Below are 20,449 nucleotides of genomic sequence, written 5' to 3' on the forward strand. Positions count from 1 at the left end.
TTTTTTTTTACGTATGAATGGATGAGAAATGGCAGGACATTTAATCCCAACTTGAGAAATACTGGGCTTAGGCTTCTGTTGCATATGTCATTTGAACTCCTTGTTAGAATATATGCTAGGAATGTCATTTTTTAATATGTGATTACATTTGCTCTTGTTCTCTGCGCCTGTTTCCAACCAAGTCCATCCTTCACTTTACTCTCTATTTGCACTGCATGCAGTCAGTTCTGATGCTTGGTGAAACAATGCTGGCAAGTGTCCAGCAGAACAAACAATGATTAGCTGTCCAACACTGGATCCTTCAAAAAGGATGTACAGTGTAGAGGGGGGATATTCACCAGGTAGGATACACCTGTCAGTATCCATGTATGGTAGGTAGAGTGAGCTGCTAGCCCTAAAAGCTTTTACTAACTTTGGGTCACTTAGAAGTTTTAAGCCTCTTACAAGGATGCCACATTGACTGTGTTTTTCACAGAAGTGTCAATAAGATGTCTGATAGTAATGCAGTTCTCATGCTTTGCCACAAAATTTTGGGTTCCTGTTTCAGTGTCTGAAGTCTAAAAACTCCTTGGTAAAATAGATACTCAATTATCTTAACATGAGCAGACAGTTTTGTGTTCCTTACACTTAGAAATTATAAAACCATTTAACTCAGTAATATTTTCTTGGAAATCTTTTGAGAGGTACAAGAAATAAGGAAAAAAGAAAGAAATTGCATATATTCATCATTATTATAAGAAAATTAAAAGCAGTTGTACTATTGTTCAAGTTTACTTCTCACAAGCATCTTTATCTTAAGTAATTTTTTCAGGATGATAGGTGAAGTAAATCTGCAGAATCATATTAAGTAATCTGCAGAATCATGCTCTTTATTTTTCAGAAAATAAATGTCAATTTTTCCACGTGAAGTTTAGTATATATTTATGTGACTGACCTCAAGTAATCTCCAGCAAAAGTCTGTAATACACATATATATGCATTTATAATCATAGAATCATAAAATGATTTGGGTTGGAAGGAACCTTAAAGATCATTTAGTTCCAACCTCTATGCTGTAGACAGGGACACCTTCCACTGGACCAGATTCTTCGGAGCTCCATCCAACCTGGCTTTGAACACTGCCAGGGATGGGGCAGCCACAGCTTCTCTGGGTAGCCTGTTCCAGTACCTCACCACCCTTGCATTAAATAATTTCTTCCTAATACCTAATCTAAATCTACCCTCTTTCATTTTAAATCAATTCCCCCTTGTCCTATCACTACATGTTCTTGTACATAGTTCCTCTCCATTTTTCTTGTAGACTCCCTTTGTTTACTTAGAACAATGCAATTAGGTCATGCTGAAGCCTTCTCTTTTCCTGACTGAACAATCCCAAGTTTTGTAGCCTAATATTTGGGTTTTTTTCTGTGACTACAGGATTTTACTTATTTTTGTTACAAATAATAGGGTATTATTAATTCATTGTCATGAAGGAGAATATTGTTGTAATATTACAAGTTTAAAGTCAAGAATTACAGTGTAAGAATGAATGTTGCAGCATTCTCATAATTTGTTGCCAGTAAAAGGGTAGGGTATTTCCTGTGATATGTACTTACATCTTTATTCTGTGTTTTCCTGTACCCCAGGGATTACTGAAAAACTGGCAGAGTATTTTCAAATTGCAATTCAGGTTTGGAATTTTGACATTTATGAATCACATGCCTTTTTAGACATGCCTCAAAGAAAAAGAATGAGTATTAAGGTGCAATGAGTAGCAGACATTGTTTTTATTATTTTCTTAAATGTTTTGTTCCAAGTAAGGAATTTGTAAATCCCTTTGAGTGAAGATGCATGATTCTGCTGCCGCGGGCTACTGGAAATGACATTCTTGACAATTTCCCAGCTACTAGTAGTGGTGGAAAAATAAGAACGTCAATTTCACGGAGGAGCCACTGGGACCTGCAAGATCTGTGGCTCAGGGGCAGCCCCTCTGTGGTTGTGCAATTCTGTCACTCAGAATGGCTCAGGATTTACAAGTGTGGTGTATGTCCAAATCTGCAGTTAAGGGCCAGGTTATGATGCCATGTTCACTTCACAGTGTGCAGCATGTAAACCTGATCTTTGGTTAGAGCTCCAGCTTCTTTAAACTGCAGGTTGGAAATTCCCAACCCTTATACTCTGAGAGCTGATGCTGACTGCTGCCCAGTAGGCTTTCTTAGGCTGGTGTGGTGACAACAATTAGGTTTCAGCAACAATATCTGTGAGGAATTCCTATCAAAATCATTGCTGCTGGGTAAAAAAAGCTGGTGAAAATCTGTGCTGTATGGGGCAGAAATATAGCAAACCTGTTTTTTTTTTTTTAATTAAATATGCTTAAACTTAATGATGTAGTACTTTTGAATATAGCTGAAACATGGATATCTGAACATCAGCCTTGCCCTGTTAATGTGAAGCCAGTTGTTACTGAAATATATTTGATAATGTTCAATTAGAACTAGCATGAACCATGTTTGAAATACAGAGCAGGTAACACCAAAGTCATCTTTGTCAGCTCAGGATTGTTTTTCCTAAAAGAAGGAATGAGCATCTGGAAAATTGTTGGTGATCATGAAGGTAGGTTTCTGTTTTCAGTGGCCCAGAACGGTTGTGCAATTCTGAAAAAGCTTGTGGTCTTTTTACCTCTAGAAAGGCATTGCTTAACTAACAGTATGGCAAATACTTCTGTCTGTAGTTTTACATATTTTAACAGGATGGGGTCTGAGCTATTGTCCTTTTGCATGCTTGGTTAACAAAATGAACTGAAATTTAGAGAATAAATAGTGCTTGTACCCCCTAGGCATTGTATAATTTCTTAAAGGCAGTCTGCCCAATACCAAATGAACGGCTCTTGGCTGTGAAATAGATAATATTTTCTTGGAGTAGTCAGGCTGCATGAAAGGGAAAGCTGCCAGCATTTACAAAACTATTTAATATAAGGAATGGTTCTGACATAGTTGTGGAGGCAAGGCAAAACCACATTTCTTTGCTATAATTTTTGCCACAGCATAAAATTTCTGAGAGCTTAGAAGTTACACTTTGATGCTTGTTGGTGTAATGTTGCATTTATACAGCATTTCAAGTAACTTCTCTATGAAGATGAGTTTTAATCACGATTAGCAGAATTCAAGAACATATAATCATGTTTGATGTTTCATTGTGAAGAATTCAATTCTATTTTGTTTTTTTATTAAGCTTCCCTGATTAAAAAAAAATGCCAGTGTATATCAGAACCCTTTTTTTGAACCCTGCAATTCAAAGAATAGTCAAGAATGTGTTTTTTTTAGTGTTACTAGCATCCCTTTGGTGATAGGTAAAATAACTGTTTTGTGTCAGCTGGTATGCAATATCCCAGTGTCATTAATTCACACTGAATATCTTTGAAGAAATATCTTTATTTGAAAAATTGTGGAGCCCAGTACTTGTTTATTAACCAGCATCTTGCGTAGTGAAAATAGAAAATATAATTTTTTTAAAATAATGTTTATTTTGCATTAAAACTAAAACCAGTTGAATTTATTACCCAATTTGTTTCAGAGTATGACCAATTTTAGAAAACTGTATGTAAGGAATGAATTTACCTTTGCAGTCTGATTAATTTTTAGGTAGTTGGTTACTAGGTTCAGTTCTGAGAAAGAAGACATCAGAGGAGTTTCCATATAAATATTTTAGAACTTCTCATAAGAAATACATTCTTAGGATGTGGGCTATAACATGGCTTCTGAGGCTAATATTGGTCTCAAACATATTTAAATATTTACTAAATATTTACTTACTGCTTCTCTTTCTCTAAATATTTAGTAAACCAACCATTTGAGTATGAGGGATTTTTCTCTGCTTTTGCAAAGTGTGTGTTCATAGTAACGTCAAGTTTATTTTTCTCATTAGAAAGCAACAAAAATGGGATGTTCCTAGTGACTAGGCTTGAGTACAAGTATCTTTTCGTATTTGAGTCTGTGTAATTATGATTCATGAAGGTGTTGGCAAAATATATATTAGCTAGGAGGTACTAGTAGGGATGACTTGGACTTTTGTAAAAAAACTTGCCAAAACCTCTAACAAAAGCATAAAAGGGAGATAAAGTAGTGATAAAGTGAAAAATAAAGTGCTGTCATGGATTAATAGCTGCCCATGTGGAAAAAAAGGAATAATTAATAAATACATTAAGCATTATAATATTTCTTATTTTAGCAATCCAGTATCTCCGTGAGTACCTCTATTAGAATGTTATCGTTTAATGGCAAGTAGGTGATAAGATAAGTGATATTTATAACATTACTCTAAAATAGCCAAGATGGTCAGGGCCAAAAACAAGTGAAGTATTCTCTAAAAATTAGCAATGTTATATTAGATGTCTTTTGTGGTTGAGAAATATACATGAACAGATTAGAAAGAATGATTTGTCCTACTGCTACATTTTTCAGACAACTAAATTAAAATGAATGGTTGTGATGATATGTTTGCAGGCCCACAACAGCTGTGAACATAGAGAGAGCCAGATACCTTCGACCCATGCTATTAGGTCCAAATAATACATTGTCTGCACTGGATATCCTGCTTTCAAGTGTCTTTCAGTTTTTGCTGTTTGTATCCAGTGAGTTATCCCCATCCCAGATTGGTATAAAGCCTTTCTGTTCTAGGCACTGTCATCTCAGAGCAGATATAGCAAAAGGGAAGGACAATGGAAAATGAAAGGAAAACGACTGAAGACAGACAGAATTTGAAAAGTTTTATAGATAGCAGTTTAGAGAAGGAATGAAAAAGGGCATACAAAATCATTAGTGAGTATAAATTGGTTCTTGTCTGGCTTCTGACAGTCTTGCCGCAGGAGACTGTTGGCTGGAGTAGTTGCCACCCTCAGCCATCTGCCTTGCCCCGCGCCTTTAATAGATATGGAAGCCCTCAAGGCAGAGACATCTGATCTGCTTGTAAATCAGCTTGTGAATCACTGTTGTTTTCAGCCCAGTGCATTAAGGAAAGCTGCTCCTGCCTAGGAGAGCAGCACTGTCTGGCAGAGGAGGGAAAGATGGTTTCTCCTGGTGGCAACTTCAGGCAGTGTGAGTCTGCCAGAGACTTCATGTATTCGAAGTTTCAAGGATTTAAGCTTGCTACAACTACTGAAAACTGAAAAAAAAGCATTACCTTCGGTTTATTTCAGTGGGGAAAACGTTCACAGTAACACAAGTGATTTTAGCATAATGTGACCCGATAGTGATGTCTCCTGTACATCGTTTTTCACCCCGAAAGTTTTCAGCCCGTTTTCCAATGAGGCTGTTTTTGTGCGGACTTAGATGATTTTGTAAGGTGTGCAACTCTGCCTTTGAGTTCTAGCCCTTTTAAATCTACTGTCAAATTTCAACTGAAACGCACAGATTTCTAATCCAGGAAATTTTCTCCTATTCCCTGGAAATGGGTGTCTGGCTAGAAGACAATCGCATTAGTACCATCTTGAATCTTCAGTACAAGGTAAAGAGTTACCACTGCAGATTGATCACTGTTATGGCTCTGAAACAAACAAAGCATCTGCTGACTTGCTGAAGCATTTTGGGACAAGCTGTTTGAGTTAATGAAGGAGAGGAAAAGAAGAAAGGTGGGCAGGATTACTAGGGAGAGGATACTCTAAAAAACGTGGAGAGAAACAGCTGACATTAGCATGAAGGAATTATTGAGATGGAACACAAATCCATGAGAATTCAAGATTCATAAGGTTTGCAGCTTACAGAGTAACTCTACCTTTTTTGTGTATTTTAATTTCCCTGCCAGGCTGGATTTTAATTTTATGGTATGTTGCAAGGTGTGTGCTTTTACCATTCAATATGATACCAAGTGCAAGCCTGAATTTAAAATTTAGAAGATAAATGCAAATGTAAATGCTGCAAGCGTTTAAATCATATGCAAAGCAGTGAATTACATGGCAAAATGCAAATTTATTTAAGTTACCTGTTCTTACTTGAAAACAGGATATTAAACTTAGACTAAAAAGCTGTTGCTTGGCCTGACATTCTTTTTATAGGGTACTGCATGTGAACAACTTCTGAGAGTGTTCTATTTTACAAAATTAAATGGGAGTAGAATACTGGTTGTAATTGCTAAAATGAAAAAAGAGCAAAGAGGAAAAATAACCAGGAAGAAAGAACAGAGTAAAGTCGAAGGTAATTTATAGCTAAGTACAGAAGGAACTAATCTGGGTTTTCAGAAGGGGAACTCCTCTGATGTTGTCAGAACTTAAAATGCAATGTGAAAAGCCTTGATAAAAATTAGAAGAGAGTGAGATTGAAAACAAAGAAATAAATAGCAACACTTCAAGGCAGGTCTTCAGCCCACCTAAAATTGCAATATTCCATTTGTCTGCTTTGATTGTTGTCTTAAGAAATTACAGGATACAACTTCCATCAGGTAAAATTAGGAGTACTGCAGTAAAAGTTGTGACTTCCCTGCAAAAAAAGGATAGTTTCAAACACTCCAAGTCAGATACCACTGCCAGTGCCATCTTTTCTAAGTGTGAGTCATTTTGAGTAGACCAAGAGTCTCATTAGCTTTTGCTGTGGTTCACAGGGTCACTGTGGTACACAGTACCTTGGGTTTGCAAGTTCAGTGTAGTAACTGCACTGCACCCGCTAACATCAAAAGTAGTGCTGCTCCCAATGCCTATTCCTGCATTTTCTTTAATGACCCAGCAGTCATGAAGACATCGTTCTTTGTATGTGAATAAACTGGCAGTAGGTGCTATTATATCTAAGATATTTTGACTATTAATGTATCAATTATGAAGAAGGGTAAAATGTAGTGAAGGCTATAGTTCAAGACAGGTGGCCGACTGAAAGTCTATGGAGACAAAAAGAGGAGATGAGAAATTCACAATTACTGAAAAGATAAGTTGGGGTAATCATTACTTTATAACATCACAAAATAGGAATGCTGGAAAATAAATAAAAAATAACCTAAAGGAGGATTTCAACTGAAGGCTGTTGTCAGTTATCATAAATAGCTACCAGACCCTGTGCATAATTAGTGAGGACTAGAAGGATAAGGGAGAGACAAGTAGAGTAAGAACACACTAAGTAACAAATCCATTAAAAATACCCGTGGCTATGGGCAAAGATGAGGCAAGAAAAAGGAAATATGCTAGATTTAAATATAAGGATCTAAGTTATCTTTGATACTAGATAATTTGAAGTCAATGAAGTTGTAAAAAGTAAAAGTAGACACTGGAGGCTGTTGTACATAATTCTTTATTTGGGGTCTTTTCATTATTTAAGTCTTTTTTTCCCTGCAGTCATGAGTGCTGGTTTAATCTAAATATAAATTTTTGAAGCACATTTATCTTCTAACCTTTTGCTTTGGAGTTGTGAAAGTTTTGACAATTTTTGTATGTTTCTCTGTATTTTACTACTGCAGTGGTCTCAAGATAATACATACAATATTTGCATAAACTACGTGCAAAACAAGAGCTGTTAAAGTGAAATTTAAAAATTAAATTAAAATCCTAAATTAAAATTAAATCCTAAAATTAATTTCTAGTAGATACCAAATAATTCCTCAAATTGTAGGCTATAGAATTTCAGTCTCGTATTCCAAGGAAAATAAAAAGAATATTTTAAGATGACTTAGTATTGTTATTTTCTATAAAAATGCTTCCTGATGGTATAATAAATAACAAGACATTATCCTGTTTTAATTTAACTGTTTTTATACCATAGACAATGAGTTGAAAACAAATATTGAGCTGTGTTTTAAACTCAGCTTTTCTGTTTGGCTGTTTGAGAGGGTCTATGTCTGAATAAAAACCATCTGAAAAGATACTGCCGAGTGAGTCTGAGCTGAGCTCAAAATCAATGGAGCAAGAAAGAGATGACCTTCAGAGAGATGAGCTGCTTGGCCCTGCTCCTTGTGGGCCACACAAGCAAGGCTGCTGGCATGAGGATGGACAAATTAGCCAGCTGACATGTGGGACAAGCAGGTCTGACTCTTCCAGTGGCAGCACAGACTTGGTTTAGCTTAAACTGATTATGAAACTGCTCTTTGAGTCACTGAGGTCTTTGAGCAATAAGTGGCACAGGGAGCACGCTTAGAAGAGTTAAATGCTGGCTCCTCTGCAGTAAAAGATGAGTTCAGCCACCATGCATATAAAGCCAAGGTTTTGCTGTGAGGGAGTGTGATCACAGCAAGAAAGATGGTGAGTCACCTTTGGAAGAAATAAAGTGAGGATGGAAATGGTTAGCAAGACATTGAGGTATTGAGCATCTGAAAAAGAAATTAAAATTTAATAAGTTTTGTGTGTATATATGTGATGTTAAATGCATGAAGTTTGTACATTCCTGTACTAAATGGTAGAGGTTCCAGTGTGCCTTTGTGACAGAAGGAGTTTTGAACACAGAGGTTTCATTTATTGTCTTACTTTTTTCTAAGTTGTATTGATGTAGCCCAAATGTCTTCTCTGTAAAGAAATGGTATACCTTTGAAGTATCCAATAATGAAGGAATAAAATAGAAATGAAAAGAATTATAGTCGTTGCATTGTTTTTAATTCTCTTCAGAGAAACTTTACCATCCTGGGAATAATTAAATATAAATAAATATGCAAATTATAGGATTTGTCAGTTTTGATTTTTAACCAGATTCAAAGAGAGACAAATCCAATTGAGTCTTCAAAAAGATTTCTCCCTTTATTTTATTAGAACCAGAAGTTACAAGGAGATTGTTTTATTTTCAATATAACGAGAATAAAAATTTAAAAAGGTGGTATAAATGAAATGATAAAAAACTACATTATTCTTAAAGGCATAATTCATAATAAAATAAATGATAGTCACATATTTGTCCTTTTTAACATAACTAAAGAGCATACTTTCTGTTTGTCCAAAACATTCCTACATTATTCCAGAACTTTAAAATATTTTGACTTTAGTATTTTGTCATTTTTGAATCTATAAATGCTGACATTGAAGTATGAAAATAATGTTGCATGTAATCCTTTTTTAGTCTTCCTTCAAGTTTCTTCTGATGAGTAATTTCAGCTTCAAGTTTGTTCAGACAATTAAAGTATTGTCCAGTAGGCTAGAAAAAGTAATATTTGTATTATATAAAAAATGCATTTATTGTTTTAAATAACTATTACAAATCATTATGTACAGTTTATGTGGAATGCAAATGAAGGCTAACTAATTTTATCCTCATATGTAATCTTTTGCCTAACTAAACTGAAAATATGAAGCTTTGAGATTGAGAAGATAAGCATGTTTTACAGTTTTCATGTAGAAATATTGCTCTTGTTGCATGCAGATTTCAGAGCACCTGAAGGCAAATCATCTGGATTCATGGACACATGGATGAGTGTCCTGCATGTACCTTACAGAGAGCTTGCCATTCACTCTGATAGTGCCCTGTTACAGTACTAAGTAGTGACTAAACATTTATTTCCTTCTTCAAACATTGAACTGTGAAACAAAGTCCTCATTTCTCTCCAACATGTAGAGAATACAGTCATTTCTAATTTATGCTTGCTTTAATGGAATTGTTTCCTCTTGCTCACCTGCCCCATCTCTGAAAGATTACTTCGGCACATCACAGGAAAATGCTTTTTCTTGACATACAGATTACTCTATTTTTATTTAGAATATTCAGAAGCTGAGTGAATCATTGTAATTTTTGTGTATACAAAGGAACCTTATTTATAATTTAATTCCTGTTTCAGACTCTCAGTCAGTTGGTTAGAGTATAAATGGCTAAAAGTAAATGTGAGTTAATGTCTGTGGAGAGACAATTCCTCAGAATGTCGCAGATTTAATTATTCAATCACTATCACCTAACTGCAGAAGTACTCTAAGTAATGTTGGGGATTGGGAAGACTTGTCAAGGTGTCTGACAATAGTTTCCAGATCTGTTTCTCTATTTGGCTGTATGGGGAAATGTACCCATGTGGGGGATTTTATGAAATGGTTTTCGTGCATATTTGAATATTTCTGAGAGGATCTTGTTTTCCTGATGTTTTTCAGGAAATGGGTAGCAACTGGGTTATGTCAGTCGCAAATAATTAGGCTGAATTCATCATTGTGGGTTTTTTTATGAATATTCACACAATGATTTGATAAAAGCAATTTTTTGGGTGAAATTTGTTCTAAATGTATGGCTGGTTACCAGGGCACAATATTGTTAAGATCTCACAGAGCAGTAGCTATTTTTTTTGTCTTTGAATATTAATTTTCTGTTTATGTGTTCAAAAGCATTGGTGAAATGGCTTGAATAATATATTTGCTTAAGGAACCTAAAATCTCATGTTAAAACTTCCAAATTTTATGAATATTGTAGTTATACCACCCGTGACTTGGGAATTGTCTTTCTGATAGCCTATTGTTTGGGATTTATTTGGATTATATGGGTTTGATTTCTTTATATTCACCATAATTTATAGTCTGTAAATGAGCAACAGTTTGGCAAGAATTCACATCATATTGAGTATTCACATAGAGAAATGCTCCATAAGAAACAGAACATTTATCATATGGGGGACTTTCACTGGTGTGTTGGGAAGTTGTGTCAGCCTTTTGAAATGGTTCTGAACTTCTTAGACTTCTTAACCAGACTGTTTCAAAGTACTCATCTGAGAAGGAACTTTGATTGTACATAGATAATTGCTAAGGTCATTTGGGAGCTGAGCAAAGTGTTTCTGTGGATATGCTGAAGCACTGAGAGATGTTACAAACGGCTTCTTGTGTTTTAAGAAATTTAAGGGGGGGTTGAATTTGGAGGAATGCAGTTTAATTGATATGACATAATTTTATGAAGGATCAAATGTATGTGTACACTAATTTCAGTCTAATATTTGCATCTGTAATGGAAATTGATAAATTATTAAGTTTTGACAATTTCTTTGAGCCTATGGATCACCTTTCTAATTTGTGTTAATTTTCAAAGTAGCAAGATTTATCCATTAAGTCTGCATTCACTTAAAAAGTTGTATCATATTATCAGATATAATTTAATTTATGCACATTACCATATTTCAGGAATTTTAAAACTTATTAGGAATAGGTGATAAGAACGTAAGACACTGTGTTGATAACAAACCTGATTTTAGCCTGCTTCTCATGTTCAAGCTTATTTCTAAGTTCAATCATATTAGATTTTATCAGCTTGGCATTGCTCAGTTAAGTAAGAAAAAAAATAAAAGGCAATGATTACTTGCCATGTATAATACTTCTTTTAAAAAAATGAAAGTTGAATCTTTAATGTGGTAACACATAGAATTAAGAATCATATGGTGGTAATATATTAGGAATGCATTTCTGAAGACATGTGAATATTCTCATAGAATCTCAATTTTGAAGAACTTCCTGAGAGAAGCAAGAAGCAAAATTACACTAAATTTTAAGGTCATTAAAGCAGCAGTGGTGAGTCGCAGATGGGGTATCATTTTGTTAATGTAAAAATGATATCTTGTTTTCTTTTATTACTGATGCTTGGATAAACATGTTCATATTCTGACTTGTTAGTGTTATTTAAATACCAGATGCTTTTACCCCTTAAGGTTATGGCTCTGGGAGAAGGACTGAGCCTAACTGAATATGAGAGCTTGTTTTTGTTGGAGAAAGTGATCCTGCTTTTTCCTCTGTTCCTTCAGGCAGAGCTGTATGCTCCTGTTGTTTCTTTTAGATGGATCCTAATGCTTGTGTTGAACCCTCAGTGTGCCAAGGCAGCTTTGCAATTCTACCAACACACATGCAGAAGATTCCATCAAAAATATATTTTTTTTCATATGCATTTGTACCAGAGTCAGGTAAAAATCAAGGACTGTTGTCACTGGGAATGGTAGAAAGGGGTAAGACCACAGAAATAAATGGGACTTCACCACTAGAAACAAGCTATTGAAATACAGAACTGCATCCTTAGTTACTGCAGGTTAGCACTTTGCAGTTTGACCTCATTCATCAGCCATTTGAGCTAACAGTATTTCAAGGCTGGTGAGGTTTGCTAGTGTGCCTGAAGATCAAAAACCATGAATTATTTGGCCTTTTTGTGTTGACCTAGCTTTCTTCTTGGTGCAGTGCTACTTCTTTCCTTTTGGCTTGAAATAGATCTTTATGCTGTTGAGTTTTTTACTTTATTTTCTCAGTACTTCCTGTTGATATGGTTTGTACTGTGACTGTCGTTATTTCATTTTTAGGTTTTCTATCAGTCAAACTGCCTGCAGTCTCAGAAATTAGTACAGATGGTTCTTTTTGAGAAGGAAAATATAATAAATTAGCAATTTATGTTCTGTGATACAATGTACTCTTTTCTGCTGCCTCCATCCAGCATATGATGATTGTTCTTCCTAACGTTTTGTGTTTCATTCACCCTTGTTTTTTCACAGCTCTTAAAGGATATCTGATGTTGAATTTGCTTTCCAGTCTAGAGTCTCTGACTCCCTCTTAGTGAGAGTGTAGATAGAATGGTTAGCCTGCGGTTTTTATCCTCCACAAGAAAAGGACATGCAGTGACTGGCAGGGAATGTGGTTCACATTCTGTCCCACTGTTGTGGACTCCAAAGTTAAAGGTGTCTCAAGACCTACCTGCATTTCACAACTCTCGTATTAAAGAGCTAAAACCCAAAAGGGAGAAACTTGAAATACTTTAGATAAAATTTTCAATCTGTGGAGTCATGGAAAATTCTTCTTGAGTTCAGTGGAGTCATGATTAACGTTAATGTGTCTTGAAAAGCAAAATTGTCAGGTAGAATTTTCTGATTCATTTTCAAAATGGTTTTAATCTTCTGAAATGAGATATTCGGGAGAAATATGTTGTTCATATCCAGAAGATAAAGTATTGTTGGGTAAAAGCAAACGTATCTCTATGATACTAGATACTAGACTTGAACTAATATTGCATGACCTAACATGCTGTAATGCCTGATTTATTTTTAGGTAAAAATTTTGTTCTGCAATATTCAATGAAAGTGTAGCAGACAAATGTATTATATATACATAGACGTAGACCATTTTCCATTTCAGCCAGGTCTCTGTCTTGCATTGCAGAATGCTTGCACAAGCATTGCAGCAAAACTGAAAACCTAATTTTGTCTTTCCAAACCAAAAGCATGAGCAAACATAACCTAATAGTGCACTGAACTCATAGGTTACACAAAGCAATCTAACTGAATAAGCAGCACCTATACAACATCTCCAGCTGCACGTTTTTCAGTAACCTAAACTTTATTTAAAAAGCATTTACTTCTCTTTATTAAAAAAATATATATATATATTGGAAAACTGTGTGGTATATTTGAAACTTTATTAAATTATTAATCTATTGGATATGTGGAATGGTTTTGACATACCTGCTAGTTTATCTGCCTGACCCAGCTGGGGAGATAAAATTATAATTTTTTTTTCTACCCTCTTTGGAAAGATGTCAGTGGTATGAATTTAATCAATGAGTGAGGAAGAGCATGTACTGTCAGCTGTGATGCCATTGGTATGCTGATGGTATCCAGCTCAGTGTCTGCTTCTCGGAGTGTAGACAGTGCAGTCTTCCAGATGTCCCAGTGTCTGGCCAAAATAAGGATAGTGATACAAAACAGATGGTGTTGTCTCAGGACAAAGCAGAGTTGATGCAAGCTGATGGATGGATGGGGCTGGAAGAAATGGCAGAGCCTCGTTCATTGGATGCCATGCTATACCCGTTGTCATCCTGGATTCACAGTTAGCAGAAGTAACAAGGAGGGCAGTTGCTCCTTTGCAGCTGGGCAGAAGTTGAAGAGCAGTAGAAAAGATCCACAGTATGTTTTTTCTAGTTTTTTTAGCTAAGAACTTTGGTGATTTGCACAGAATTACTTACATGTTACTGTCACAGTCAGGACTTTAACACACCTAGAGCTTGCTAGGAAATTTCACATACAACATATGAAATATCTATTGCTGAATGTGCCTGTGCACACAGAGAGTTTAGAGATTTCTTTGCTTTCTTCCTGCCTGTCCAAACTGTCCTCTGAGATAACTCATATATGAGTCCCTAAATTAACAGGAACTTTTCTAGCACAATAGGTGTAATACTGCATGACTGAAAGGCACTTTTTCTAAAATGGGAGATGTGCTAGTTTATCAGTAGAAAATTTAAGCTGTATAAGCATCTTGCTTCTTACTTGTTGCGATTCTCTTTCATTAAGAAAATCCTCTGAAGGACAAGTAAAATGTTTGATTATATTTGGAATTTAATGATTTTAATTTAAAAAATAAGTTGCGGAAATAGAGATATTTGCTCTGTAGGAATTATTGATGTGTGTAGGTTTATGAAAGAGAGTATTCATAATGGCACTCCAGAAATCTTTGGACTAACAGTTTAAAAAAAGAAAAAAAAAAAACCTAAAAAAATCCACACAACTCTTGGAAGGTTCAGTGTTACTGAAACGGTTGGCATAAGATTATTTGCAATTTTTATGCTTTGCCTCAACTTTCATTTTAAGAAAAGGTATATGAATTTCCACTGGCCTCTCCATAACCTAGCTAGGATTAATCCAGTCAAGGTAGATTACTGGTAGAGTAACTTATGTGGCTGCAAAGAAATATGAAGGTGGCACTCAGTGCAAAAATTGATTCATAAAATGCTAAACAGAATAATATTTTCTCTGATTGGCTGAAAATGCACTGTAGTTGCTGTGTGTTTTGTGAGGAATACTGAAGGAATGAATTATTCATTTTAGCTCATTTTTGTAAAACTCCATATAAACAGCATGCGGATTATCAGTTTTAATTCAAAATAGACTTAATAAAGAAAAATGTAAGCAATAATATAATGTGAAATTCAGTATTGCAGATATATATTGTAAGGCACATCTGTACTACATTAACCAAGTGCACTTCAAGATATTATGGCTCTCTCTCCTTTGTTAAAAAATAAAAAACACAAACTGAAACCTTTTAAGTATATATTATTTTCTAATGCTTTGATATTTTTGTTATGATTGAAGGAAACTTTAGGGATTTAAACATAGCTTTTTCTATTATTATGAAAAAAGCCTTTTTAAGAATGCAGAGTTGAACTGTGGCCCAAATTGCACATAACTGTAGTGGTTGCAGGAATGAGTGACATCAGAATTGGAGCTAATTAGAAATACTGATCAAAATTTGCTTTTAATTTTAGAAGTTGCTTTACTTAAAGTGGAAAAAAAAATGACCAAGCGAAAACATCAAAAATCAAAAGACATTCCTTTAGATGCCTTCTGAACTCCAGAATTTCAGGATGTTTTGTGTATTATCTCCTTATGACCTTTTTGAAATTCTGTATTATTACAGTACAAACGCTGGTGGACAATTATGGCAATTGCAGTAATGCATTGTAGAATGTGATGTAACAAGTTAAATATTCTAAATTTTATTTTATTGGAAATGTAGAAGTAATTAAAATGCTCCAAACAATACTAGATTCCCATTAATGTAAAAATAATTTTTTAAAAATAATTCATTAGCACTGAATGAAACTGCCTAGTTGATAGCTTAGACCAATGAGTTTGAAATCCCTACTGGTAAGGAGCAACAGTAGTTATTTAGTCAGCTATTGTAAGTAAAATGAGATCATAATGTGCTCTGAAGCCCCTGCACTGCATCTTATAGATGCTCTCATCTCCTAGGTCAGTGTTCCATCAGTCTTGCCTGCAAGTTACTTGTTTTCAGCCATAAATAAATATCAAACCTTGTAGAAAAAGGGAGAATAAACAAGAGCCCTGTGGACCAATGTTTCATGTAGTTTTCTAAGATACTGAAGTGTTCTTTAATGAAACTCGAACATCTTCATCAGAAAAGACTACCTCCTATGTTAATTCCTGCCGCAGCTGGGCAAAAATAGAAAGAGGGAGAAACTGAAGAAAGATTCCTCTCTCCCTTGTGATTAGAAGTAAGAACTTGAATCAATGATTCATTGTATATTTCAGTACCTGAAACAATGCTGCTTTCCCTACTCCCACGTTGGTTTTGTGGTTTTTAGACTATGGAGTGAGAATCTGCTAGATTGGCTCTGACAACTGATACAGGTAGAGGTAAATGTGCAAACTCAAGGACTCAGCAGCATCATGTTTCAATTGGATTTCTGTGCATCCATCAGTGAAAGCACAAACGTTTAGGGAATTTATTGTCAACTTGAAATGCTTCTTAAGTAAGATGCCTTCAGAACATTGTGTTCAAAAATCTTAGATACACCTAAGGAGTGAAAGTCTATTGATGTATTTATTTAGGATGATATTTTTATCAGACGTCTATGGCATGGGTCAGAACCAGGTGAAATTCTGCTGTTTGAAGATGTTTTACCATAAACATATTAGAACATATATACCAGACTAGCAGCATTGTCTGCTCCATGACACTGAAGAAACAAAATGAGATGTCTTGTAGTTAGTGTAATGCAGAACATAACTCCAGTTTTGCATCTGTTGAAACAAGTATTTAAAATATGCTTTTCAGGAGTAGAACATCAGATATTCAAAGTTAATGATTCGTCCTTGTCTGTAAGCCTAATTCCTGCTTGCCGCAATATTTCTTTAGGAATTATTGTGGACTTGTTATTGGAATCTCTTGATATTTGGCAAGGTAATTTGTCTAAACCAGAGAGAATTGGTTAACATAATAAGACACATAAAATATGACATATGAAGCAGTTTGGATTCCACAACTTCTATCAGCAGTCAGATTTTGTTGATTTGGGCTTTTTGGGTTGTTTCTTTGTTTGGTGTGTTGTTTGCATTTTGGGTTTTTTTTTTTTGGTTGGTTGGGGGGGTTTGTTTGTTTGTTCATTTTCAAATGACATTAGTAGAGCATATTAAGAGTCTGTGCTTCAGCCAACAGACCTTGACAAATCAATGCTATATACAAGAAATACATCAATGTCTGCCACAGTGTAAGAACACCACCTTGAGAAATTCATTGCTTCAGAGAAAGAGGCATTATTTTACTGGTGCACCAGAATTGACTCCTGGCATGCAAGAACATAAATCAGAATTAATTATCTGAATTTTTACTCTCACGTGAAAACATTTAATGCTTTTCTTAGTATTAGACTGAACAAGCAAACTGAGCTGTCATAGACTTTTTCCAGTTTTGAACCTTATACTTCCCGAAGTACTCCTGCAAAACTACTGCATTTTTTAATGGAGGAAGGAGACAAAAGTGACTGTATCATATAAAACAATACAATGTATGATCTGATTACATAAGCCTTCTGTGCAACTAAGCTTTCACTGTATTTTATAGAAGTTTTGCATAAGAAGGGGTCTGTCCTTAAAGTGAACGGTGTACAAGTCTTGTAAGTGTTTGTAAGATGATTCCACACCCTGTCATCTCAAGACAATAAGCAATCTTGCACGGTTTCTAGAAGACTTGGCACTAGTGAGTGCCCCTTTCCCTCTCCCCATCCCTTCCTCCCAAAAAGGAAAGGAAATAAATAATTGTGAACAACATCCTATTTAAAAACATGGCCTTGTTAGTGGGCTATATTCTTGTTTAGTTAAAGTAGGTAATTGTTTTTCCCTCTCTCCTTTTTTTTGTGAAAGTTTTCTATTAAAAAAATCACAAATATCTATAAAAAAAACCCATAGCATTATTAATCTAGAAAACATCTGGTTCTGTGCTATACTATATTACACTTGTTATCTTTATCTCACTTTAAAGTATTTTTGTGTGTTGTTGTTATGGCAAAGCATAAAGATTGCAGCTGTGTGAATTCATTTTGGTAAATTGCTGATTTGAGGAAAATGTAAGGTTCTTTTTGCTCAGTTTACATGTAGTTTTTTTAACACACAGAACATATTTAATGGAAATTTCTATAGGACTGAAGCCGTGTCTTCACATACCCTTTTAAGAGAATAGCAGACTTTGAACATTAAATCAGAGAAATACAGTGAACAATCATGTATTAAAATAACAAACTTTTATTAGCATAAATGAGATTGTTTCATTTATGTGAACTTCCAGCCTATTACTATACAGAGATAACAATTTTCTAAGGATTTGAGAAGTTTCGTTGTATTCTTGTCTTTCATGACACAAGCAGTCACCGGCTTGGCTTTTCTTTCTCTCTTTTCTCTGTGAATTACCTCATTGCTGCTCAATAAAATCACGGAGCCACTCAGCTGTATCATCTTTAGTTGGTCTAGCAAAGAATACAAAGAAAGAGAAAAGATTCAGTGTCCAGACCCTGTAACTGAATTGACTCTCCAATGAAATCCTATTTTGCTAAGACTGATTCTTTCCAATAGAAGCATCTGAACATTTGGAGCTCTTTTTTTTTACTCTTAAAAAGCACTGTTGTATTCACTGACTGTATTTATTTTAATAACTTTCTTATTTGTGATCAAATATTTTTCTGCAAAGCACACATGAACTATTGAACAATATACACACATACACTCAGAGTTTAGTGCTAACATTTCTGTATGATTTATTGTTTTATTGGTGCTTTGGTTTTGTTGTTTTTGTTTTTTAATTAAAAGCCTTCAATAATAAATGGGGTTGATCTGGAAGATGGCATATAAACTTGTTTGCAAACTCAAAAATTCCCATCCAAAGTTAGGGTATTGCAAAACAGGCAACTTCTCGAAGCACAGTTGCTTTAATGAGAAAATGTTCAATATCTGCAGTGTAAATCTGAGGTATCCAGACGAAACTGAAATCATTCCATGCCAATGCAGAGCTGCAGTGATCAAATTAAATCAAATGCTGCAGTTATTCTTTGGATTTGGTAGATGGAGTTACACTTCCCAGTTTAGTTGTGTTATTAACAGCTTTTTTTAGTTTGCCATGGACAAATTCCATCCAATGTTGAATTAGATCAACTAAAATTCCTTGAGAAAAATAGCCGTTGTATATTATGTAGGTTTTTGGCATCTAAAATCTGCATTTTGTATGCACATTACTGTATTGGTCTAACAGCATGTGACAATAAATTAATACTGCATACTATTCTGCCTACTTGTCTGTTGGCCAGAACTACAGGCAGCTCTTGAATCCACATTTCTTGCACAAAGTTCCACTTAATTTTCTTTTGAGAGGAAAAGGCTGGTAGCTGACTAAAAATTACAAAAATGCATGAATTTGATATCCAAATTCAAATATAAAGGGTATCAGGAAGGGCAGCGTGTATCATTGCTTTGTCAAAACACTTAGTCGTCAGAGAGCCAAAAGTTAATCAAGCAGAGAACAGTTGAAAACTTTATTTAAAGAAATCACATCTACTTAGTGGGAGAAAAACCTGAGGCATATGCTTCAATTTCTTTTAACCTGTAATTCATCCAGTGGTTTACATCTGTTAAAAAATATGGAACTTTTCACACCTCTTTAAAGCACAATTAAACTGTGTTTATTTTAATACATAATGTGTTCCAAATATGTAATACCTTTTCTGAAATGACTCATAGATGATTGATTTCATAGCTCTCTATCATATAACCTTCCAGGTCCTTTGAATTAGTTTGTACATTAACCATACATGAAATTTAAAGCAAAAGGTGTTGAAATGGTGTAAAATGATGCCAGAAACTGCAGTACACTTGTCAGTTTATATCAAGGCAACGAATTGGCTGGGGGATGGGGGGAGGAGAGTTTTTTTAAGCATTAAAATAAAACATTTCAGAGAAGAGAATGTAGTTTAAGGACTTTGGTCACAAAATTTTCATGTGAGTTTAGCCTAGCTGTTATTGACTGTTGCCTATTAAAATCCATGTCTCCCCAAAAGAGTGTTGTTAACGGGACATAATCCTGACAATCTGACTACATTGCCCTGAGTTTGAAGCATAGTGGTAAGAATAGGGTCTATGAACTATAAAGGACAACCAGAAGTATTTTTGGGTAAAGATTTGGGGGGATTGTAGCTCATTCTTTTGTGTATGAAAAGCAGCTTAGTTCTCCACTGTGTCTTTAATGACTACTTGTGTATTTTAAATTCTGATTGAATTTATTAGAATTTAAGATTTTAAATTTTAAAGTTTTCTGTGACTTTTCTCCATCTTGTATTGAGATTTAAAATATTTTTGTACTTTCTGCTTAATTTCAGATCTTAGGTTTCTTTTGTAAATGTAAATATATGAAAATACATGTGCATAAAATACCTGAAAGACATTTTAATCAAATGATGACCTACTGTGTACCATAAACACGGGCATCATTCAGTATATGGAATGGTTACATGGTCAGTATATGGTAATTTAATAGAAGCTAGCCAGTGTTTTGCTTGTTTACATTTCAACTAGAGTCTAAGCAAGTTATAAACAACTGAAAATTGGGCTTTATAGATAGATGAGGCATAGACAACTTGTGTTAGCAAAAAATATTTTGTGTTTTGTGTTAGCAAAAGATACAGAGATTAATCTCTAAAGAATGGCCAGACTGAAAACCAAGAGGATTCATTTACAGTCCAACTGAGCTACACTGTTCCAGTGTCATCTTGGGAAAAAAATCTCTGAGACCCTCTGCTGT

The 20,449-nt window shown here is 34.8% G+C and overlaps 1 protein-coding gene across 7 annotated transcripts in view; it reads left to right on the top strand.

Annotated features, from left to right (window-relative positions):
• The window catches only part of C1H8orf34 (chromosome 1 C8orf34 homolog), a 148,719-nt gene that overhangs the window by 74,229 nt on the left and 54,041 nt on the right, over window positions 1-20,449 (top strand). The gene's annotated exons all lie outside the window — the stretch shown is intronic.

The sequence above is a fragment of the Sturnus vulgaris genome, chromosome 1 (assembly GCF_052056855.1).
Source record: "Sturnus vulgaris isolate bStuVul1 chromosome 1, bStuVul1.hap1, whole genome shotgun sequence".
In the NCBI taxonomy this organism is placed as follows: domain Eukaryota; kingdom Metazoa; phylum Chordata; class Aves; order Passeriformes; family Sturnidae; genus Sturnus; species Sturnus vulgaris.